The sequence below is a fragment of the Carassius auratus genome, chromosome 23 (genome assembly GCF_003368295.1).
Source record: "Carassius auratus strain Wakin chromosome 23, ASM336829v1, whole genome shotgun sequence".
NCBI classification, from domain to species: domain Eukaryota; kingdom Metazoa; phylum Chordata; class Actinopteri; order Cypriniformes; family Cyprinidae; genus Carassius; species Carassius auratus.
Genome location: NC_039265.1, coordinates 15,844,818 through 15,871,488, shown reverse-complemented (window position 1 = coordinate 15,871,488; position 26,671 = coordinate 15,844,818). Strand labels below are relative to the sequence as shown.

Sequence of the window (26,671 nt, the reverse complement as noted above, 5' to 3'; positions counted from 1 at the left end):
TCCGGGCCCAGCACATTTGCTAAGGGCCATTAACGGCATGCCTTACCGGGACCCAGCGGTCTGCCATTCACCCCGTCTGTAACCCCCAAGTGTGCTGAATCTGTGGAGAAATTGTGCACGGACCTTTTCTAGTGGAATTCATACAGACCAGAGAACTGCTGACATTGAGGACTGATGATGTCTATTAGTCGTGTTTTTGAAAGGTTCAAGAGGTTTTAGATTGTCAGCACTCAAGTCATAAATACCGTAATTTTAGTGCTGCTTGCTACTGCAAGGATGAAGGATGTGAACAAACCCCTAATGCTAACTTTGAGGAGTAACTTGTCCCACACCATTTATTCTGTGGACATGAATGGTACCTCAAATCGTGCAGTGTGTTGAAAGCTTTTTGAAGTGTGCTTTGGTTTTGTATGCAATCAGATCTCAGTATTGATACTTTAATTCATTAAATTGATCAAAAAGTGAGAGTTTAGAAAAGTGTAATGCTGCAAAAAATGATATTTCAAAGAAATGCTGGATTTTTTTCTGAATTTTTTTTTTATCAACGTTTCTAACAAAAAATATTAAGCAGCGCAATTGTTTTCAACATCAATAATAATAAGAAATTATTTCAGAAAATACTGTAGCTATTTTAAATATTAATAATAAATAGTAATAATATTTCACGATAGTGCTGTAGTGATCAAATAAACGAAGCCTTGGTGAACATAAGCAATTTAAAATAAAGAACATTGCTAAAAAGAACATTATTTGGTGTACATTATATGGTGTAATGAAATTTGTTTATGCGGTTTAAGGTTAAAAAACACATTGTTTCTCCTCTATGCTCCGCCTTCTGAAACGCGTTGATTTTACAAGGCTCATTTACATGGTTGAAAATAAATGAATGTTTAGTAGGGTCAGTCACAGGGTGAACTTTCTCCCTGCTGTGATAGTAAATCCCAAACATTAGTGAAAATAATTTGCCATGCTTTAGCAAACATGAGAGGACTATGTTCTATTTGATAACCCCCTCCATTTCCTGTTGAGTACAAACATAGAGTACAATCAAGGAATATTTCAATGGAAATGAGGAGCTAAAGCAGCTCTGCTCGAGATGTACTGACCTCAGATTTGAGTTTTTCTCCATGTTTGTTTTGTGCACTGTTGACGGAGGTCGATAACTGTTGCTTATTTTCCCTCAAACGCTTGAATCAATACCATTGTGCATCTCTCTGCCCTGTATGCACTATCTGAGACTGTGCTATTTTAGAGAGCTGACCGGCTCTCTCTCTCTCTTTTTCTATGCTGAAGGGACACAAAGACACCAGCATTCAAAGCAACCTAGTTCCATCTCTATTTCACGGAACACTGCATGCATGGAACAGACGCACATCTGATTAGTCAGTCTCCTGCGACTGAATGAATAGCAGTTGAGGGAGTTTGCCAAGTTTGACTACTTTGAAAACTGAATTCAGCAAATAAGCATAAAAATACCATCTTTCATAAACCATCGATTTGGAATCTGCCATCCAGCGGTCTCGATCGATAAACACGTACGTGGGGTTGAATGTGACGAAGCTCCAATTTTAAACGGTAACATATTGCTCCTTTCGGTTTAATCTGTTTCCACATTAACCCTTTAAATCTAAAAGCTGACCTCTATACACAACAATATAGGTGTTCTGTGTCAGACAAATGCTTTACTGTCAGTCGAGCTCAGTGAGGTGGAACGAAGCAGTAATGTTGGTTGTGATTAAGGTTATGTGTGTTGGCAGTTGGACAGCTAACTTCTGCCGTCATTTAAAGCTCACTTAAAGTTAATCTTTAAAAACATCAATAATTCAATTTAAAGCTAAATTATTAATACAATCTTCAACAAGTTATTATAATAATTCTATTAAATTAAATCTTAAATAGAGCCAAAATGTCCTACTATGTAAAATAAATATATATATATATATATATTAGGGCTGTCAGATTGATTAATAGCGATTAATTTGCATCCAAAAAATGTGTTTATATAATGTGTGCATACACACAGGCCTATGTACGTAAATATTTTAGTATGTAAATGAAAACTTTTATCTTGGATGTGATTATGTTAATATACTGTATAATACAAATTTGAATACCTTTATTTAGCAAACACATATTAAATTGATCAAAAGTTACAATAAAGACATTTATAATCTTCCAAAAGGATTCTATTTTTTTTTATGTTATTTGAACATTTGTTCATCAAAGAATCCTAAATAAAAAGTATTTTTACCAAAAATGGTATAAGCAGCAGAATTATTTTTTTTTTTTTAACATTGATAATAAGAAGGCAAGGCGAGTTTATTTTTATAGCATATTTCAAGTCAAAGTGTTTCACTTAATAAAATAATTAAAATGTTCATAGTATAATCACAAATAGATTTATAAGAAATAAAAATAGAGTATAAAATGGTTAGATAAAGTATTATGATTTTTTTGCAGATTTTTTTTAAACATTAATAATAATAATAACAAGATCTATTATTAATAGACTGAGCACCAATGATAAGTGATTATAATTGTGTACCAAATTAGCATATTTAAATTACATTTTAAAGCATTTTAAATTAGAAAACATTTATTTTTAATTGTGGTCATATTTCATTATATATCAGTTTTTACTGTATTTGTAACAAACAAATGCAGCCTTGGTGAACAAAAGAGACTTTTTACCCCAACTTTATCTAATTCCAAAAGCTATATGCATTATATAAGCCTATATTATATTATAGTCTATGGAATTACCTTTGGTTCAATAATAATGAACGGAACTTTATAAAACTGAACATAACTTTTTCATAAACTATTAAAAATATGCCATTACAAAAGAAGAAAAACTCAGTCGCACAAATTTAACAGGCTCTTCAAATATGTTCCATTCTTTGTTAATGTTTTTCAAAGATTCGTTTTCGCTAATCGTGGATTCTGAATTCATTGCCACAGATTTTGCTTACCGTTCGCAGTTTTTCGTTTGGTGTTTTGACACAAACTTCTCATGGGGGCGGGCTTAACAGTGATATACTCTGATTGGATAGTGAGCTTTTGATGGACAGGTGCTCTCTGACCGGAAAGTATGAAGCATATGTGAAGAGCCTGTTAAATTTGTGCGACTGCGTTCATTTTTTCATTTTCATTCTGTTTTTCTTCTTTTGTAATGGCATGTTTTTGATAGTTTATGAAAAAAGTTACGTTCAGTTTTATAAAGTTTCGTTCATTATTATTGAACCAAATGTAATTCCATATTATATTATATTATATTATATTATATTATATTATATTATATTATATTATATTATATTATATTATATTATATTATATTATAGTTGTACTTGAGAAACTGAAGTCGGGTTGCGCATGGCACATTTCAGTGGTTGCCTTTTCCTGCTTGATTGTCACAATAAAAGCATCGATTTCACAAGCCACTCCAGTCAGATCAATCGCGTAGGCAGTTTTCGATGTGTGTTTACTCTACAGACTGCCAGATTAGATTATGTGTGCTCAGGTAGGGGGTGCGCTAGAGTACGCAAAAAAAAAAAAACCTCCAGAAATCAATCCCTCATTGGCACGGCTTTCCGAAAGTGCTGATCTCGAGCATATGTCTTCTAATTACTCTGATGGGAGCTTGCTAATGGGCACCGAGCCGGCCTCGTGCTCACTGCGAATGCTCGTTAATGTCACTGTCACAACGTAGATCCCCGGGCCCCGAGATCAAGGCTTGGGAGCGTGGACGGCCCCTAGCCGCCTCTGCTTTCCCCTGCCAGTAGATGAAACTGTCTAATTGCTCTCTAAATTATTAACCTCAATGAAAGGAGGACAGTGTCCCGTTTGACCCCGCTTATATAGCAGGAGGTTTGGGAGCCGGTGTGTCATGAGAAATGTGTGAATGCATGCATATTTAACCATCTGTGGAAGATTTGCCATTTGCACAGGTTATTACTGACTTTGACCTCTCATAAGCATTTCTGCATTTTTTAAAAAATTTATGTTACACACATAACTGAGAGACGTCTCGGGTTTGTTTAGTTGAATTTGAAGCCGCAAAAAAGGGAAAAAGTGCACTCGGTTCTGACAAATTTAATTAGCTTGTGAATTAGGGTGAATTAATCGCAGCTGTGGGTGGGTGGTGGTATTGTGACGTCTCCGCAGGTAAGGAAAATGCCTGTTCGCAGCACTGCCGAAGACTGTGAGTAATTATGTTTGTTTTTTAATACCCTTGTTTTGCCGTAATTGCCAGTCCCAGCATGCACACACACACCTGCAAGAACAAATGTGATTTATTCATCAATTCAGTGGTAGAGGTTTACACATTACAAAGCATAAACAATTCCCTCATGGTAATGTTAATAATTCAGTAGGTTATACGTTAATAATAGATAAATTCTACTGTCTCTGTAAATAGCTTGTAAATGTCACACACTCCGTTTTAAGGTGGCGTGTTTAACCAGCATGTATTTCATCACCTCAGTTGCCGGATCACCTGTGTGGAACGCTGTTTTCCATTAAATAGCCACTCGTTGAAAGTGTAAAGGCAAGCGGAGCATCTTTTTAAGGTTATTTTAAAGTAATTCTGTTGGTGAAGCTGCTATTTTCAGCAGTTTTTAGAATGAAAATCTAAAGCAATTCTTTACAGTTTTTTGTGTAGCAATAGCTCTTTTTTTGCAGTTTTTTATTTACATTTTTTAGCAGTATCTCATTGTTTGCAGTACAGCATACAGTTTTTACAATGTATATTGCTTAAAATGTTTTTAAGTAAAAAAATTTTTCATAATTTAGCTTTTTTACATTTTTTACAGTTTTTTTTAAAACTGATTATATCACAAAATTTTGTAACGGTGTATTTTTATAGTGCATATCACATATTTTTCAGTAAAAAAAGCATTTAATTGATTTTTATTAAAATACCTTGTGAAAATCATATACACCATAAAGAATATCTAGGCAATATACACAGGAAAACAATGCGAAACACATAATTGTATTTTAATATATAAATTTACATTAAATGCATCTTTTAAAACTAAAATTAAGGTTACCGTATGTAACTGGGAAAAGATTAGTATCAAGCATCGACTTAATATTTTTCCGATAAATAATATGAATCAATTAATCTTTTCTTTTAATCAATTAATTGAATGAACATTCAGAATTAACTGAATCATTAAAAATAAATATATCATCCCAAAATGTCACTGTTACTGGAAGAGCCACACTATTTTGGAAAAAGTAACTGTTAAGCTAATGAAACATGCAATTAAATTCATAATTCTTTTAGTTACTTCCTAATTAGTTGCCCATGACCTTGGTGTGTCTGGAGGACAGTCAAGCAGCTTTTGACATTGACCGCAGTGTATTGACCTTCTGGCTATGGGGGAGAAGGTCACTAAAAATGTAGGAATTTTGCTACAGCAGTCTGGAGATCAGCCTACTAAGATGTCACTTTACAAATGTGTCTCTCCTCCATGATAAATGTCCTAGATCAGGTTGATGACACCCAGACACACAGGGAGAAAGCTATTTATGGAGTATGCTAATGGTATATAGGGAATCACAACCCTACTTACACAGATATAGGTCTTTCCCCTCCCATCCCAAACATTTGGTAGCTCATCAGAAAGTGTTCCGAAATCCCATTGAATTGCTCAGTGGTGTGTCCCGAAAATATCCCTTTGGGTGTGTAATTTATGTGGCCTGGATCATTGGCTCCTGTCAGAACTGTGTTGATTGTCTGGTGTCTGTTGGACTGTGATTATTTAATCTGGTTCAATGATGCAGAGGAAGCATCAGGATGTATGTTTATTTCTCTTTGGAAGTTATCAAAGTGACAGCTTCATACTAGCATGGATTTTCCAATGCACACCGATGATAAAAAAAAAAAGGAACTTAAATGCCAACCTACATGCTTATGATTCGAACTCACCCGTCCTTTCCAAATATCAGCTAGTTAGAGTGTTTGGAGAGATTTTCTCATTTATTTTCTCTGTCTCTCTCTCTTTCTTGCTCGCTCACTTGCGCTCTTCCTCTTGAGCTCAGCCGAGTCAATCACAACATCATTTCTAGTGGATAGTTCATTAAGCAATGCAAATTGGAAAATGAAGTGAGCTCTTTAAAAATGCCACCACAAGCACCTCTCCTGTCATCAGTGACAATCAGAATTGAAAGTTAATGCTAAAATACTAAAATAGTTGTTACTTGAAATGCATTTATTCTATAAATGTTTGCATATTTTAACATTACAGTCAAAATTGTAAATCAAGAGACAGGTTTAATCAGTTTAGTCAATCAGGATGTTAACCACTGTTAAGAAGTTATATTAATGCTATATGTTATAATACATTTTTTATTAGAAAGAAATTAATGCATTATCCTGCAAGGACAAAAGTCAGAGTAAAGACATTAATTATTTTACAAAATACTTCTGTTTCAAATTAGTGCTGTTTTCTAAATGTATCATAATAATAAGTGTTTCTAGAGCACCAAATCAGCATATTAGAATGATTTCTGAAGGATCATGTGACATTAAAGACTGGAGTGATGACAAGATTTGCCATCAGAGGTATACATTTCATTTTAGGGGTAACCTGTTTGAAATCAGTCATTATGTTTGCAATTGCATTTGGTGATGCTAGTGGCACAGACATTACATTCTTAACCTTTTAAAGAAGAATTAAAAAGACCCAGCCAGACGAATCAAGACCTAATGGGCTAATTTCTCCACAGCTTGCTCCATTTTGATTGATATGCATTTCAGTTCGGATTGGATTTGAGAAAAGTGTGTGGTTGACAGCAGTCTCTCTGCACAGTCCAAAAGATTGATAGATTACCATGTCAGTATAGTTTCTGTTCACATTTTGTCATTATGACAAAAGAATATACATATGGTTTGTATTCAGAATGTGTGTGGTTTTGAATCTGTTGCTGTTTCCTGAACGACTTCCCCTCGAGCTTATAGACAATACTTCAAAACTCAGTATCATTTCACTATCTGACCAACATAAACCACATTGTGTTTGCATTAATTGAGTTTTTTTTTTTTTTTGTCACTTAAGCAACACAGAATAAGAAGGTTATCTGCTACTCTATCTCAATTCAATAGAAGCATCTTAACCAACTTTCTAACCAAGTGGTCTTAAAAAAACACTTGTATATGTTGTAACTGTTCAACTGGCCCCTGATGGACAAAATCACAGTGCTTGCGGTCCCCGTGTTGTTTGAGACCCCTGCTCTCGTGTGAAAGTGCCCTGAGAGAACAGTGTTTGAAAAGTTACAAACTAAAACTTGTAGGCCATAGTATATCAAGATAGGCAATAATAGCTGATTTTTGCAGTCCTGCACTCAGACCTGTAATTCCCTGAGCTCCCTCTTCTCATTCATGAAGTCGCCTGAGGCCTCCTGCCTCACGTACGTTCTCCAGCTGACAGCTTGCAGATCTCGTCTCTGCAATTCAGAATGGGATACATTGCTCATTGGAGCCACATAAAATCTGTAGTAGAACCATAAAGAATTGTAGCACTTTCTTTCAGTGTGTTTTCATCCATCATTTAATTCAAAGAGATGTACAACATCTTTCATATCTATATTTTGTTTGTTCTGTAGTTTTTTTTCTGTTATTGTTCTAATGTTCTATTGATCTTCCTTCTATCATTCTATCTGTCCTTCTCTCTATCATTCTGTCATTCCTTCAGGCATTCTTACATTCTGTCTATCATTCAGTCTCAATGTGTCTATAATAACTGCTTCCTACTAGTTAAATTCGACCTCGTGCCATTGTCATGTCAGAAGTAAACTTTGCATGTTTTCAAACATTGGTTAATTTTCTAGAAATCTAATCTAGGTTTCACGAGTCATGATTAGCCTTAAGCATCAGCGTAGTTCATAGATGCTTAGCAGTAACTTATTTTACACATGACTGGACATGATCTTGTCATCTTCTAAACCACTAGCTGCTCAGTCCTGATGAGTGCGACGCTGATCCGCAGGCGCTTTCTGAATGCCACAGCTATAACAATGTCTCTAATTACATTGAGTCTGTTGCTGTCACTGTCTCGCTGTTCCAGACACAGATGAGACATGGTACCCTCACCTCTGTCAGCCTGATGTCCCCCCGTCATGTTCAGTGAGTCAGCAGCTGAGTGTTCCAGAACATTGCTCCGCTTCATCAGAGCTTGTGTTCAGGTAATCAAGTATGCTATTCAGTATAAGAGTTTCAAAATAGCATGATGCTGTTGAATCACGTCATCAATGAATCAATGAAGTGAATCTTCATCTCTCTTGTCTCTTTTGCATTTATATGTGTGTGTGTGTGTGTGTGTAGCTGTGTGTGCGTGTGTGTGTGTGTGTGTGTGTGTGTATCCGGTTATCTCTTTTGAAATAAAAATGTCTTAAAAGTCAATACAAAGATCTTTTGGTTGATAATACACTACTTTCAAATGATTGGGATTTTGTTCTGTAAATAAAAAATTAAATTGAGCAAAAGTGACAGTAAAGACATTTATAATGTTACAAAGAATTATATTGCAAATAAATGAATTTTATATTATCCAACAACCTTGAAAAAAAAAAAAAAGTTTCCACACAGTGTCACATGGTCAGGTTATATAACTATACGACACTGAACCCTTCAGTAACAGTTTATATTAATAATTATTCAGCTATGCCCTCACCGCAATAAATAACATTTGGAAATATATTCAATTAGAAAAGTAATTTTAAATTGTAAAGACAACATTATAGTTTTCACTGCATTTTTGATCAAAAACTCTTGCTGAACAGGGAGACTTTCAAAAACATAAAACATTCTGAACCCAAACTTCTTGAAAGGTAGTGTACAAATGTTTCTCACCACCCCTGCAGTAACTATTCAACCATTAGTTTCCATTCTATCTGTCATAGAAAGAGTTGCATGTGATTAGTGATTTGTCAAGCGTAATTTATTAAGCCCAATACTTGATTTTGCTCTGGCTTGTCAGTTTGATTTGAAATCGTTTGTTTTTACATGCCATTGTCTGCTAACAATATCACACGCTTGTCTTCTGTGACCGGATAATGCAGTATTTTTAGCAGTGAGAGGCAGAGATCAGAATTTCTGCACACAGTCGAACAAAAGCATTGAAAGAAGCGGCATCAAAAAATCTGACAGGGGTCACATGCTAAATTTACACATCACTACAGTATTACATAAATGTATTTAGACATCATTCTCTCAGAAAATAATGGTTGCATCTAGAGTGACGTGCACAGTGAATGGAATTTTTTTTTGTGTCCTGTAAAGCTATAATATCTTTTAGAAAGTCAGTTTTATACAGTATACTGTAAGTTAGAGAGGCAAACCACAATGTACAGAACAGCTAGTACAGATTCCAGCTTTATATATATATATATATATATATATATATATATATATATATATATATATATATATATATATATATATATATATATAACTTTGATGGATGAAAAGCTCAGAGACAAAGACATTTTATCGCACTCAGGAGCAGGAGAGGTCAGCGTGTGCAGTTATTCACTTTTTGACTTTTAGTACTTGGACTCTCTCTCTCACTTTCTCTCTTTTTGGCTCTTTGGTAACAGTTTCTCTGTGGCAGTACAGAAATTGAAAAGCGTGACTCACTGATAAGGAGCACAATTGGGGGCCAGTCTGAGGGCTGTCAGACAGAATGTGCTGTCTGAAAAGACAATGAGGGAAGGGCATGTCATTTTTCCTCCAGAGTTTTTCAAACTTATCGGCAAGATTTTTGTCCCCAAGTGGCTCCTTAAAATGTAATTGCCCTATCTTGGGCTCTTTGTTCCTTAATAGCTTTATCTGAGAGGTTTGCTTAGTCAGCAGCTTTTTTGTACATTTTATTTGCTAAAGAGTTGCTTTACTTGCTTAAATCACATGTCCCAGACAAATCTGAGGTGATCAGATTCACTGGCTGTGTCCCAAACCATAGTGATATATAATCCACATAGACACCTTAAAAGGCAGCATCTTTAATGTGCTACCATGTGGTTGCTAGGCTTTGCCAAGTCAAATTGCTCTTATTTAATATCTACAGTTGATACAAACACATTTTGAGGTTAAAAAGTATTTATTTTTATATATTTTTTTTTCTAAATTGCATTATAAAATTCAATCATATTTTAATGAACTATTAATTGAATATAAAAAAGTATTTAATTTAATTTATACTCTTAATATATCATGTAATTTCAAGATTTAAAAATGTGATGTGTGGATGAGTGAGAACAATGTGAACAATTGTTTTTATATATTATTATTAATGTAAAACATGTTTATAAAATAGAAACATGAAAAAAGACAACAAGTGAACACATTTGCTGTAAATGGTTTTATATTTATGGTTATATTATGGAGTTCTTTTGTATCATATTATATGACAGCATAATTTTGGTACCTACAGTACTGAGAATTTTGCTATGATATTTAGAAGTGCTGTCTAGGTAGTCAACAGTTTATGTTTATGTTCCTGAAATGCTCTTGATCTCTAGAAGGCCGTGGTCATGTGACTGACTGACAGCCAGGGACATCTGTCCCACAGGGATTTTGTATAAAAGAACCGAAGTTTGTGTCACACACAGTGGAGTGTGTATTGTGTGCCGAATAATGAGCATCCAACCAGAGCTCCTCAAGAGACAGGTGGTCCTGCATCTGTGGAATTACCTGCCCTGTTCCAAAGCCAGTGAAACAAGGGGAACGTTTCTCAGGTCTGCTATCTTACTCTGACTGCATCGTCACTCTGATGTGATTGCATAAGCCTGACCTAATGCACAGAATCATGCAGCTGTGGTCTGAGTTTCTTCTGGTTTTCTTTGCAGTATGACATGATATTCTGCCTTCTCCTTTGAGTTGCATGTTGAATGTTGAATGTTATGCAAGTTGAATGTTATGAAGAACAATCAAGAGAAAAAGCAGAGAAAAACAAAAAACACAACAAAACATAAATGACTAATCCATCCACTACAAGAATTTGTAAAATAAAAAAAAATAAAAAAATTCAAAGAAGTGGTGATTTTAGGACTTGTTTTGAAAGAAATCTCTTATACAGAAGGTGCTAGCAATACCAGGGTCATTAGTCTGAGTTTGTAGGCAATGCATGAACTTCTAAACGTGCACTGTACACTCAATGTAGTAGTCACTTATATCAAAGTGTCTGCCATATGCATAAATGTAATGGATGTGGCTCAGGTTTCTCAATTTTTTTTCATCTGTTTTATCATCTGGCAGTTTAAAAAAGTAAATCAAGTAATAGCACACCTCTTCTCAACAAACCTCATGATTAATGCATAATGCATGTCTGCAGTGCAAACAGTGCAAGCTAGGTTAAGTATTGAAGTTTAAGACTTTGCTCAAATCCTTGACCCTAAGCATGAGCAATAGTACTGATGTCTCATCAAGTACCACTAATTCACTGAGTTACTGTAGCCTGTTTATGCTTCCATTGGCTCTTTGTTTTCTTTATTTTAGTATGCTGTACAGTTCGGTGCTGTGAATGAACTTGAGTGGTTAATCAAATAAATGGATGGCTGTTCATCTTGGCAGGGACAGCCACCCTTCACTCGAGTGTCTAATGCACTTAGATGCCAAAGCTCTCTCTCAGACCAGACAGCATGTCCAGTAAATCCAATTTATTTTATATTTAAAATAGATTTACATAACAGTACAGCGAAAGTGTTTCACGATGCCAGCACAGTTGCAGAACTAAACTTTCGAAACTGACAGCTCTTCTACAGGACCTCCCGACCTCTATGATTTCAAAATCATTTGACATTCAATCTGGAATGTAAGCCGGCAGTTCTTCATTCCCAGAGTAAAGCTGTCACCTTTCTGCGTACAGCACACACGCAGTCTGCCTGAATTATTAATGCTTTACTACAACCTAGTTCCCATGATTCACTGTGCAAAAACGCTTTGCTTTCAGGAAGAAATAGACATCAAAAATGGTTTTTACAGCACACTATTATGAAATATATAATGCTTTTGCTTTTATTGTTTCCTGTTCTGTGAAAGAAATAATTCAAATCTATAAGAAAGTGAGTCTCTCTTCTATGAGCAATGGATGTCGTATATAAAAGCAGATGGAATTTATTTAAGTTGATCTTTCATCTCAGTCTCATTTGTATTTAAGAAGATGCATATGATTTATAGGTGAAAAATCTAGAGAACACAATTGGAAAATATGTTTTTTGGCTTTGTAATTTCACAGAGGCTGAAATATACCCAGATTTTTTCATTTCGCTTGAGGAAAATAAACAAGGTTGCCTTTTTAGTTAAATGGTATTGATACAGCAAATGAGGGCAGGACCCATATATTTCTCCATGTCTTTTTATTTCTCATGCAGAACAGATTTAAGTCTAAATCTGTTTCTGTTGAATGGTATGGAACATCGGGAACATCGAGGAACAGTAGATTGACTCTTGTCATTTATTCAGGGAGGACAATAGAGGTATATTGCTCAAATGGTCATCGGAGTGGAAAAATGGCCTTTAGATTCCATCAGCGTAGGTTATATTCGACTCTTTCAAAATCGTCCACATTCCTGATCAGATTTTAATTTGTGTAATAAGACTGTCATAAATATCCTTGATAAAATGCAGAATGATGAGACATTATAATACTGCATGATTAAATGTCAGTCTGTGTGGTGTGATTTGAGTTGAACAAGAATTGTCTTATTCAAGCTCATTTAAGGTCATTTCAGGTCATGTTTTTATTTGTATTATTATTTTAGAAAAAAAAAATCATTTATATAATTTTTGACCGTTTTAATGAGAATTTAGCGCTTTGTGTCAAAGCATCTTCATAGTATTAAATAGGAAAATAGTGTGTCAACAATGTAGAAGGACAATAGTAAACACAAATTTAATATGAAACATTATTACATTTAAATATCAAACATTATCAAGAAAAACATTAATATTAAACTAAAACATAAAAAATGAATAATGCATAATTTTACATTTTTTTATTTTGTATGTAGAAGTATTTAACAGTAATGATGAAACATTTTCATGTGTGAGCATGCATAAGATATTTTGAAAGGTTAGTAGCATTAGTTAAGACCTTAAGATGTGTTTCGAGTAAATAATTGGTCAAAGGGGTTGAGCTGGCAAAAAAAGAGGAAGGAACATTGCTTTAGAGCAGCGGTGTTATTGAACATAGTTCCAGTGGCCTTTTGCTTACATTTCTCCTTTTCTTTCTCACCCCTGCAAGGTTCTCCTGCTCTTTCCTGTGCTCAGACATTAAATGCCACCTGCTCATGTGTGTCTCTGGGCAGTGCTGAAGTAGCAGGATGCCACCTGGCATTAGCAGTGTGTGTGTGTGTGTGTGTGTGTGTAAGACTGCGCCTGCAGTGTGTCCTCTGAGTTTGAACAGAACTGGGGCTTAGCTCAAACTTTTTCACCCTGAAGAGTGGAGACAGCTGGGCAGAGCAGCTCGCTGTAAACATGACCGCCAGCAAGACATTTTCACTTCGTAGTTTCTGTCAGTGGAGCTTTCTGGTAATGGCTTCTACTTCTAGGTCTTCCTTTTTGAGTGTCAGGGTTATTTTAGTACATCTAGCCTGGCATCGCAGATCTACCCACACGTACACACATTGTGTTATGCATTTAATGAATATTACATTATATTTAGAAATCATTCTTATATGTTTATGTATATTATGTATTATGTTTTTGCTGCTTAATATATGGAACTCATTTGCAGGATTATTTGATGAATAGAATGTTGCAATGCATACAATTTTTTTGTAGGCTAAATATATGGAAGATGAGACTCTGATTGGTTTATTGCACGTTACGCCAAATAAACAGCCATTACTCATATCGTACATATACACATACATTTTGTTTATTGACATTATGCCACATTCTCAATAAAGGGCCTGTCTAGGATATTAAAACAATAATATGGCCTTGCTAAATACAGTATCTCCAGCATGTGGCATGAACTTTTCACCTCTGTAGGTGGATGACCCCTGTGCTGCGGCAGGTCCCGTGATTAAAGGTTCTGACACAGCTGTGGATGGATGTGCAAAGGCTGACCGGGAGCCCCGCTCCGCATTTCTTATCTTTGACATCCTGTTGGTCAGTGAATGCCCGGGGGTAATTGATCCGTGAACCCTGCTCTCCCCAACAGGATAACCCTCTTTATTTGGCAGGAGGTCCGCCCACCTGTCAGGATCCTAAAGGTTAATGTCAGCACCGCACAGACCAGGTAACAGGGACAGACGGGACTGTAGTAGTCAATGCAATCACCTTGGTCTATTATTTGTTATGCTTCACTTTTGTTTTGTGAATTCAGTGGGTTTACATTATTTAATATATTAGTCAAAAGTTTGGGATCAGTGAGACTTTTTTTTAAAGAAGTGTCTTACACTCATCAAGGCTACATTTATTTGATCAAAAATACAGAAAAAAACCCAGTAATCTTACAAAATGTCATTACAATATAAAACAATGGTTTCTATTTTAATATCCTTTAAAATACAATTTATTTCTGTCATGCAAAGCTGAATTTCCATCAGCCATTACTCCAGTATAGAGTGTCACATGATCCTTAAGAAATCATTCTAATATGCTGATGTATTATTATACATTTTTTCAGGATTCATTGATTAATAAAAAGTTAAAAAGAACAACATCTGTTTAAAATATAAATATTTTCTAACAATATAAATCTTTGCTATTACTTCTTAACAATTTAACAAGTCCTTGCTAAAAAACGATTACATTTCTTTAAAAAAAGAACAAAAATAGAAACAAAGAATAAAAATCTACTGACCTGAAACTTTTGAACTGTAGTGTATATTGTTAGAAAATATTTTCATTTTAAGTAAATGCTCTTCTTTTTAACTTTGTATTCATCAATGAATCCTGCAAAAAGTATCACAGGTTCCAAAAAAATATTAAGCAGCTTAAGCACAATAAGGGGTTTTGTGGTTCTCTCTGGACTCCATTGCCCACAAACCCCTGCCTATAACTTATTATTGCACCACACCTGTTTCCTGTCAGTGACACTATATAGATTTCAGTCATCCACACACACATCGCTGATTATTGTTTAGCCTGTATCCTGTTCCTAGTCTCCGTGTTTCCTTGACTTGCTTTGCCTTGCCTTCTTGTTTTCTGACCCTGGACTATTAATCGGATTACTCTTGTCTCGCCGTGGATTGTTCCGGTTTGCTAGTGTTAGACCCTGCCTGTTTTAACTACTTGTGTGAATAAAAGCTGCAATTGGATCCTCAACTCTGTTGTCACGCCTCCCTCGTTACATGGGTCAACAGTTTCCAGCACTGATAATAAATCAGCATATTAACATGATTTCTGAAGGATCATGTGACACTGAAGACTGGAGTATTGATGCTGAAAATTCAGCTTTACATCACAGGGATAAATTTGATTTTAATGTATATTAAAATAGAAAAACTTTATTTTACATAAAATTACACTATTAATTTTTTTCCTGTATTTTTTTTTATCAAATAAAGCCTTGCAGATGAGCATAAGAAGCTCCTGTAAAAAGCATAAAACATTGCTCTGGTATATAATGCATGTTTTCTTTTTTTTGTGTGTGTGTTTCTTGACCTTCATGTTAAAAGCAAACACAGTTGACTAAACAACTCCGATGACATAAAAGTGCTTGTAGTTCAACATACGTGTAAATGTAGACTAACTGAATCCTGAAAACAAGTGCATTATTCGGCTTCACAGTGCAATATGGCATGCAACATAAGCATCCATCTGCACAATTAGCATACTCGCCAGAGTCGCCACCTCCATGCTCCCCGTCACTTCTCTCCAGCACCGCCATGTCAAATCAATGTCAAATTTAAATGTTAATAGAATCTTAAATTATTCACCGTGTAGTTTAGCCCCTTTGACCTATTCCTCAGTGTGGAGTGAGTCTCAGTCCTTTTCCAGAATATATCAGAAGAAGGTGGCTTGTCCTTTTCCCTTGAGTGCATATCCATTTTTACAACTGTTCCCAAATGCTGGCAGTCTGATTGGAAAGTGGGGCATGATTTTGTATTGGTATATGGACAGTTTCTTATTCAATTACAACGGACAGCTGATGATACTGAAAGCTGGTTAGCTGCTAGTCAAAGCAATGAATTATATCTGCAGAATGTCACAGCTTAAAAAGCCATGCACTGCCGCTACCTTTAAGGTTAATTTGATGCAGTTATGCAAGATTTGATCAGTAATGAAGTAAATGATGTCCGAATGTTAATTTTTGGATAAACTGTGCCTCCTAATATACCTTTGTTTTTGTTGTGTCAAATTGACATTTAATTCCACCTCTTGAGACAAGGTTTTGACATGCGCTCCACATTGTTAAAAAACATGGAATATTAACAGAATATTAATGTTGGTTTCAAGAGACAGAAAAATAATTTCAAGGGTGGTCGCACAAAGTGAGAACATTTTAAAAGTGAAAAAATAAATAAATAATAATAAATAAATACTTAAATATAACATAATTTAGCCTAACATAAACTTCTGTGCAGTCACAGTATTGTGAGTAAAATCGGAGCACATTTGCCTTATTAAAACTGGTGGTAGCAAGCAAGGAATATTCCAGAATCAAGTCACTAAGGGTGCTTCTGAAATTATTGTTGTTGTTCTAGCCTTAATAATCTACTTTCATACAGGTGCTGGTCATATCATTAGAATATCATCAAAACGTTAATTTATTTCACTAATTCCATTCAAAAAGTGAAACTTGTATATTATATTCATTCATTACACACAGACTGATATATTTCAAATGTTTATTTCTTTTAATTTTGATGATTATAACTGACAACTAAGGAAACTCCCAAATTCAGTATCTCAGAAAATTAGAATATTGTGAAAAGGTTCAATATTGAAGACACCTGGTGCCAGACTCTAATCAGCTAGTTAACTCAAAACACCTGCAATGGCCTTTAACCCCATAGAAAATCTATGGGGTATTGTGAAGAGGAAGATGTGATATGCCAGACCCAACAAAGCAGAAGAGCTGAAGAGAAGAGCCACTATCAGAGCAACCTGGGCTCTCATAACACCTGAGCAGTGCCACAGACTGATCGACTGACCGTCGCATTGCTGCACTAATTCAGGCAAAAGGAGCCCCAACTAAGTATTGAGTGCTATACACGCTCATACTTTTCATGTTCATACTCAAGATTTCAGGAGTTTTCAGGATTCCATGTCATGATTTCTAGATTTACAATTTTCTGAGATACTGAATTTGGGAGTTTCCTTAGTTGTTAGTTATAATCATCAAAATTCAAGAAAAAAAAAAACATTTTAAATATGTGTAACAAATGAATATAATACACAAGTTTCACTTTTTGAATGGAATTATTGAAATAAATCAACTTTTTGATGATATTCTAATTATATTACCAGCACCTGTAAATAATATTTTTGTCCTGTCTATTGCTATGGTTATAATTACGTCAACAATTGCAATTTTGAAAGTGAATCCCACATTTATATGTGGATTAATTTGCAGCATATGGTAGCTGGTCTTCTTGGAATTTATTTAAATTCTGTATGGATAATATAGACTAGAAAGCACACAAAGAGGGCACCCTCTATAATCACTACAATCTGTCACTCATCTTAGTCCATAGCGATCTCACACAGCTCTCTTCTCTCTACACTGCACAATGAATCTCTTATATTCGGTCTACACTTTGTTATAGTGAAAGCAGTGTTCAAAACTTCACATGGAACAAAAAGTCATACTGAATTCTGACTTAATCATCTGATTGGTCATTGAGTTCAACAAATGAACAGATATGTCTGTGATAGTCTGCAATGCTGTAAAAACATGCATGTTGTAAACAAAAACCTCTGATGCTCTGCAACACAAATATGCACTGGGACATTTGCCAGATGCGTTTTACCAATATGCTATTATTATACTTGTTGCCATATCAACACTATATAGAGAAATAAAAAAATAAAAAATCTTTGGAAGATAGATGAATCTTTAACAATATCAAAAGTGAATTTTCTTACTGGAGATTATATATTTCTAAGTTTTTAGTATTTATTTAAACTGAGTCAAATTTGCCATTATTTTAATCTGCAATCTGTTACTTCACAGATTTGATCATTCTTTAATACGTTGTTAATGAGTCACTAGTCGGGCTTAAATCCCAGTTGCGCAGGTGTTTCAACATGCTCAGCTTGAATATATTCTATAATGTTAGCAAATGTAATTCAGTGTTTATGATTTAAAAGTGTTTATTGTATTGCTCTTTATCTACTTGCATCTGTAGATTTAAATTATTATTCATATCTTTAAAGGTAACTCACTCAAAAATGTTCCGTTTTATCTAACTCCTATCTATTCCTATCTATATTCTGACGGTTTTTACAGAGGGTGTTCAACAAAATGAAAAAGATTGTTGATTGTTGTTTAGGAAATGCATGCAGATAAGTGGATTAGTTCAATTAGAAATGCCTCATTTGCATATTTGAACATAACCTTTAAAAAACTAAATTGTAATACAAAATTGTTTTGTTGTTTTACTGTGATTAAGTGCCTTTTTACCCTATTCATCTGTGAGTGCATTAGTGCTTGTCCACTTTTTTTTCTCAGCGTGGTGGTTCCAGAAGTATTGTTTTTCATTCATTTTTTCCCATAGGGATTTAAAAGGTGTTTGAAGTATTTCAAGCCATGAACTAAGCAAAACAGCTACCAGGTGAATCACAACATCACAAGTGTATATATTTGAAGCAAAAAAAATAAAAAAAATAAAAATAAATAAGCATATGTATATACAGGTATTTATGTATTTTGACAAAAAAGCATATTCCATCGATTAACTACATCAGAGCTCACAACAGGTCTTTCTTTAAAAACTATCATTAAAAATCAGTTTCCCTGGAGAAAATAAATACATTGGAAACAATTGTGAGGCTGTGCAGAGTTGCATTGCTGTTCATGTAGAATGTTCCAAATTTCTCACTTCTTGAGCTGCATGACAGTTGGGATGTTGTCTCAGAAGGCGGCTGACTTTGTTTTGGAACAGATCTCCCATGTAGTCTTGTTTTAAAGTGACAGCAGCAGCAGGGAGGGCGAAGTGCAGCCCAGAGAATCAAATTAGCCGGTGGATGTGTTTCCGCCAGAGACTTTGGTTAACATGGAACAGCGCTTCAGTACGTGTATCACCCTGACCTTTAGAAGAATTACGGCTAGGCTGCAAGAAGGCCATCTTCCACACTCAACTCTCTTCTTCAAGCATCTTGCTGCTCTGCCAGACGTGGCCTTTCCAGCTCGTGGTTCAGGACTTGTTAAATGTAATAGAGCTCCTAATGCCCAGACCTCCATCTGGCCCAGGTCAGGTCCCTGACATTAATGGATTCCAGCACTCATTAAATTTATTTAAATCATGTCTCTCCGGCCAGGCCATGCAGTGGGGGGTGGGAACCTTATCCGAGGAAACGGCCTTCAGACTGTTGCTCTGTCAAACCGCACACCGGGGTGGATCCCATCTGCAGATTTAAGGGGGGGACCAAGGAGAACTCTGTCAAAATGTTTCCTTGCAAAGAACACCTTGAGCTTTTACGAGCGTGATGAGGTAGGCACTAAAAAGTCATTAAGATGTGAATAAATCTTAAAGTGTAAGCAGTTTCACATCTGTTTGGGAGAAAAGCAGGGAGTTAACGAATATCAGCAAAACAAGCATCTAACTCTCGCTATGTATGTCTCTGATCCTATTTACCGGTCTGGTGATACTAATAAAACAGGACGTTACAAGAGTGTGCTTCTGGGAATGACCAATTAGGTTTCAAAAAACAGCATGTTTTAGAAGTGTCATAAAATCTAACCGTAATGACATGGGAGGGTTACAGTTGTTTTATAGAAGAGTAAACAGCATCCCTAAGAGCCATATCCATGTCCCTTGTTTATTTCAGTATTTTTACACTGACTGAGCAGGGAGCCACTGTAGTGCCATGTCATAATCACAAGTCATGATTACAGTGGCAAAATGAAACCTGTGTGGGCATGATGTGATAAGTTTCTAATGATTTAGATAATAATTTGTTTGTCTACACAGACAACAGAAATTGGAATGAAGGCTGACAGCCAATCAGAAAGTATTTTATTTAAAATATAGTTACGTGGAGTGATGCCACCAAAATAGACAGCTAGCAACTAAATGTAATGATATTTTACTTACATTTAGTTACACTTACTTATATACATATTTCTACCCGTATAGATTAATTATACTGTATACATTTCTATCCATAAATTAAATATGGTTTAATTTTAATCAACAGAATGCTCAAATGGGATCATCAAAATAAAATGTTAACTTAAATTTAATTTGTAATTTTTTATAATTAAATTTAGTCTTCATTTTAATTTGTCCACATTACCAGTGTTTTATTATTATTATTATTATTATTATTATTATGTGAATAAGGTCATTTTGTTTTCTCTTTTATTTTTTCTGTTTAGTTTTAATGTATTTAAATGTTAATTGCTGAAACATTTTAAATCCCATAAAAAATTAATAAAAGCTGTAGGGATTCATCATTTAGTTCGACCTCCTGAGGTAAAAAACAGCATTTTCTAAACATGAATAATATTCAATTGTCAATTTAAGTGTTTTTTTAGGCCCTAATTTGCATCATATTGAATGAAAAGTACCAGTAGTGCTGTTGTTCCCCCATAGTATTATTTTCTTCTTCTTCTTCTTTTTTTGGATCCTTCAAAAATATTGCTGTTGGTGCTAAATGATAACCAGTTTGCTATGAGATGTCGATAAAGTGTGTTTTTTCAATATTTGATTCTTACTGAAGGGCCGGTGCGGATACGTAAGACAATAGTTGTTGTAAAATGCTGGTGAAGTAAAGGAATAGTGTTTGTCAGGGAGCTTTGAAAATGTGTTTTCAAAGAATGGGTCAAAACGACATAACAACATGAGGAAGATGCAAGAGAAAGGGCTTTCATTGGTTGAACATTGACCTTGCATTTTCTTTTCCACGCAAGCTTATGTAGCCTGATGTCTTTTACTCTGAGTATCGTAGTTCTTCACAAGCCATGGCAGGGGATGAGAAGTGATCCTTCCGCCTCTCACAAACATATAAAGTGAAGGGGTTTCAAACAAACAGTCTCAAACAGATTCAGAGTTGGCACGGTGACAGCACAGCGCTCGTGCCCCGCACCCTCCCTGCAGCTGAGCATTTTCATAATGTCGTCTCAGAGGAGCACTGTCAAATATTAGTTTTCCCCAACTCCAGCAGCCTCCCCTCCCTCCGGCCCTGATCGGCATCTTCCTCTCATTACAGCTCAGGGATTGATGATTTTGTTTCATGAGCGTCTAGATTGAGACCGGATGGATGGAGGGTTAATAAAACATGAGGAACATTAGTATTCACCTCATACTTCCCGCTACAGCAAGTCCAATGTGGCATCTTTCCTCTCCTGCCATCCCTCAGATGTTCCAGTGCCAAATGCTTCAGCGGTGGGCTGGGAATTGGAGGGAACAGGAACAAGATCTGCTTCCACATAAGGCCTTTGTAGCTCATCAACATATAAACTCACATGTGAGCGACCAAATTGTTCACATAGGAATCGTCAATTGCTTTTGATGCAAATAGACTTTTTTTTTTCCTTTCTGGGTATTGACATATTCATTAGCTAGTGCCAAGGGTTGTGATCTTAAGTACTTTTCTGTGATATGCAGGTGCAATGAATCCTCAAAGAGTCTATTTTACTCTAAATTTAAAGTGATAGTGACATAAACCTTATTTTAAAAATATATTTAGAAAAATGTATTTGTTTCCCTTATACAATGCAAGTCAGTGGGATTAAAATCATAAAAAAGTGCAATTATAATTGTCTAGAACCAGGTAATTTGTATATTGACCTCAAGGGAAAATATATATATTTTTTTTAAATTACCTTTTTATTTTGCTTTTATGGAGGGAAAAAAACATTTCGCATTGGACTTGGAAATATCTTGGAAAATGGGTAATTAAGAAGAGCTGCATGATACAACGCAAAAAAACAACATAATGATGGAAAATAAGACTTATATTGTAAAATACACTGTAATTTTTGCAATTATGTTGACGGGATCTCTGGGGTTTGATTCTCTTAGTACAATCCAGCTGGGAACATTATCTTCAGTCACTGCAATAGTCAATAGCACACAATTAATTGCCCAAATGAAAGGGTCTGTTTAATAATTCAAATTGCCATTTGTGTGAATTAAACAGAAGGCTATCTTGGCTCTATCTGAAGAGTTATTGTTCACAGGAGTGAATGGCTCGCTGCCTCTCACTCAGCATACACTGGCAAAGCTCTGGGGATCACAAACATTTCTGGCTTTTTGTGATTGAGTCTTCATTGGAGTGAGGCAATTTGAATATATATATATATATATATAACCTCCTGTCGTGCTTGTTTACTGCCAAGTTCAGACTTCTCAGACGAAAATGCTTGCACCAAAGCATCTAAAAAATTCAGCAGCAAGGTGAATCATCTAAAACGAGTCTCCTGACACAGTCACTTCCTATGGGCATGGTGTAATGTAAGTATAGACTGGCTGCGTCTGAAAGGCAGTCGATGACTTATCAGGCAGTGTTTTTGTCAACAAACTCTTTTAAGGTTGGAGAATTGGTATGATCTCATTTGTACGTTTGATATGTTTCATACGTTTTTGTTCATTTTTATATCTGTTTACACAGCAGTAACATTTAAGGGGTGGACATTCAGGCTTTAAAAAGGATAAATAAAATAAAACACAATAAAGCATGTTTTCACACAATTTCAGTTTCATATGAAATTGTCACTTTAAATTATACTCTAGCTACTTTTTTTCTCTGGGAAAGTTTCCTGAAGGAAAGTTCAGGCTTCCAAGACCATAATAACATAATGTTAGTGTACTTTTAAAGATCTAAAATTAATTTGATAACAGCAATAATTTCTCAACAATTTGTTCTTATTATTTTAAATGAAACTAAAACACAGAGCATGCAGTGTAGACCAATTTTCAAACAAATGACTCTCAAACCTTTTTTGCGTGTGTGTGTGTGTGTGTGTGTGTGTGAATTAAACACATACAGCACAACCAGTATGTAGTATGATTCCTGAACTAGTGACTGTTTTGAACTGATCATTTTTCAGTGAATATTCAGTGCAACCAGTGTAGTCTGAATCCTAAACAAATGAATCCCTTGAGTCAGATATTTTAATTGAATGTAAAACACACAGTGTAATCAATCTAATCAGATTCCTGAATAAATTACTCTCTTGAGATGGGTCTTTTTAGTGAATCAAAAACTTACGGCTAAAAGTGTAATCAGATGCCCCAACAAATGACTCTTATGAGATGATTCTTCCAATAAATGGAATACACAAAATGCAACAAATACTAGTGTAATCGAATTGCCAATTCCTAATCCCTGGTTCTTTTTAGAGAATCAAATATAGCTTTAATCTGACTGTTAGAGTTACTGATTCATATGACAATACAGTATGTAGTTAGTAGTAGTTTTTTTTTTATTATTAAACACATTTCACATCACATTTGTTTGCATGTTAGTGTTGTTTAATAAGGAAAGTCATTAAAATTATCTTTTGCCAATTTTAAATGTATGTATTACTGAAATTCTCATCATTGAAGAAATAAGTATGAACCCTTGCTTCTTTTTTTATTCCTTATTACTTCAAACCTAAAAGAGTAATGGAACTATTTAAAAACTGGAATCTTTTTTTTTTTTCAGGTTCAGAAACAGCCTTTGTCTTTTGTTTCAGAAAGAGAAAAACAGCTCTCATTTGGCCTTGAGATCACAGCGCGGTCCAAATACCCACAGATCCCTCCAAATCAGAGCGCCAGTTTAGCATCAGAGCGTCAGAGATGACAAGCGAATAAAACGACAGTGTGTTTAAAAGGTCACACAGATACATTCTACATATGTCCTTCCATCATTGGTGCCTCTACCTGGGCTCTGTTGATTTGGCTTTAGGTAGCTTCGTCTGACAGCCTTGGAGAGTGACAGATAAGAGGGAATAATTAATTTATCAGAGGAGACCAGACTCTAATCCTCGGTGTCCCAGTGATAAGGTTGTTTTTTTTCGCTCTCTCTCCTTCCTTTAGATCTCTTCTGGTGATAGAAAGCTCTCCCTCAGCAGGTTCCGTTAATAAGCCTGTCAGAGAGGCCAGGGAGAGCCCGTCCAGAGCAGGTTATCTCCTCACCACACACCCACGTCTCCCCCTGACAGCGTCTGGCTGGCCGCTCATCGGCCCTTTGAAACCTCAGGAGCGCTGGGCCGCCTTCTGTAGGCCTTCGAGGCAGCCCTGTCATTTGAACTGGCTAATTCCAGCATCGGGGGGCAGAAAAGGGCCAGAGGACTCGGCGGCTGACAGTCCCGTCAGCACATGCGAGGTATGGAACTCGACGGGGGTTGAATTTGTTAAAAATTCTTTTGTGAGGGATCTAAATGCTGAGGGATTTGTTTTCTCTTTTTCATGTTCCTCTTCTTTCACTTTCCAGCCATCGCTTTGGGTTTAAACGTGGGCATCTCTCCTGAGGTGGTCGCGCGTTTATCATATCGTGTGTGTGGATTCAACTGCCCCTCGCGGTGTGAGACGCTTTTGTGTGCCTGGTTTCTCCATCTGTGCTGGCCTGTCTGGTAGCGCCAGTCTGGATCTGTCTGCCCTGCACAGCACGAAATATGTGTGTGTTTGTGTGTGTGTGTGTGTGAAGCGATTAGGTCAATAAGGAAGGTTGATATCATGTGGGAGTTTAAGCAGACAGAGTCTTTAATAAATAATAACCTGTATGATTGAAGCTTAGCCAGGTTCTGTACACAGGTGGACATCGCCTTCATTTCTGGGAAATGTATTAAAATCCTTTTCAAAAGACGTAATTGAAAACCCAGGGACAAGATTAACAACTTGGCGGTTGTGGAATTTGATGGTTTATGAATAACAATGCTCCAACGATTTTTTTTTCTCATGAATATTTAAAATGTCAAATATTAATCAGATATGGGATGGAATTTAGTTTGCAGATAAGATGTTAATGCTGCAGCTGCTGCTGTTGTTATAAGCAGGGATTTGTTTACTCTGTGTATTCTTGAATGTTATTATTTGTCAGATTTAATATATCTTTATATAGCATTTTATTCTATATTTGTATTCTTTTCTTTTTGATCGTATACCATCTGATCATTGTTAGAGGTAGTTATTGATCTGTTCAAACCAGGGATTTTGGCATCACTAGTGCTATGTTTGATTCCAATCTATTTAAAGTCAGATGAAGTGAAAATTCACCTATTTTTCAAATGCATCTATTTTTTTTAAATGCATCTTATTGATCTTATTATAAATAATTTGCCCATGCATTTTTATTTATTTGTATCTTTTTGTGAGCTTGTCATTTTTGATCACATTTCATCTTTTAATATTCTGGTTAGATGCCATGCTTCTTTCTGTTGAGATTCACATAAACCTCACTTCTTTCTTAATTAACATCAGTATATTTTTTATTAAATCTGAGTTGTCTAATCCTGCTCTTTGGAGGCCCAGAGTTTAGTGTCCTGTGGAGGTTGGTACCCAAATCCAATGAAACACACCTGAACCAGCTAATCGTGGTCTTTAGAAACTTGCAGGCAGGTGAAAACTAATCTCTGCAGGACACTGGATAAATGTTGGATACCACTTGAACACTTGGACACTACTTCAGCTTATTAGTTGGCTGTCATTGGTTCATCTTAGGCCTTGTCCGCACTAATATGTTTTAATTTGAGAACCCATATTTTTCTCTAAATTTTGGCCTTCCGTCCACACTGAGATACCATTTTTATTCAAGGAAAACTGAGCCTTTTGAAAACGCTCTCCAAAGTGAATAAATTTGAAAACGCAGTTTTCGCGTTGTAGTGTGGACTATGAAAATGGAGGCTTTTGAAAACCAATAGATATCCGTGTTTATACTAGTATTGTGCATGTTATGTGCTACGCACTTTCACGCTTTTGCTATAGATGCGTTACATTTACATTTATTCATTTAGCAAACGCTTTTATCCAAAGTGACTAACTGATGAAGACAGTGGAAGCAATCAAAAACAACAAAAAGAGCAATGATATATAAGCGCTATAATGCGTTAGAGTTAAAGTGTATATGCGTTACTTTGTACACTCTTCATATCACACTCCTGTAAAGGTGAAAGCAATTTTTTTGTAGAGGTAGCCTTAGGGGCTAGTTCCAAATTGTTCTTTAATTTACAAATGAAAACAATATGTGCTCTAAAGTCTTAAAATATCAAACATATGAAATCCATTGACTGGATGCCATCATAGTCTGTATTCCAGTCTAAACTCATATTTTGTAAAAAAAAAAAAAAAAAAAAAAGATCTGTTACCCATCTACTGTAACACTACTTTTGCTTTAAATCCCAAATGGTTTTCCAACTGGCTACTGCTTTTATTAAATGGATGCAAACTGGAACTCAATCTGAGGAAGAAAGCTAGTTCATTGCAGAGTGAAGTCTGTTATCATATCGCAGCTAATCAAATTGACTGATCCTTTTGTTGCTCGACTATTGATTTGTTTTGTCTGCTGTAGGATTCCCTCCCTCAAAACAAGAGATGAAAGTGTCTGGTGGGAAAAGATCAT

At 35.5% G+C, this 26,671-nt stretch overlaps 1 long non-coding RNA gene across 1 annotated transcript in view; it reads left to right on the top strand.

Annotated features, from left to right (window-relative positions):
• LOC113041510 (uncharacterized) overlaps positions 1–25,722 on the top strand; it is a 116,833-nt gene extending 91,111 nt beyond the window's left edge. The window contains exons 9-10 of the long non-coding RNA XR_003275407.1: positions 24,151–24,439; positions 24,548–25,722. This is a non-coding gene — a long non-coding RNA (uncharacterized LOC113041510). The remainder of the gene's footprint in view (positions 1–24,150; positions 24,440–24,547) is intronic.
• Positions 25,723–26,671: the final 949 nt, after the last annotated feature.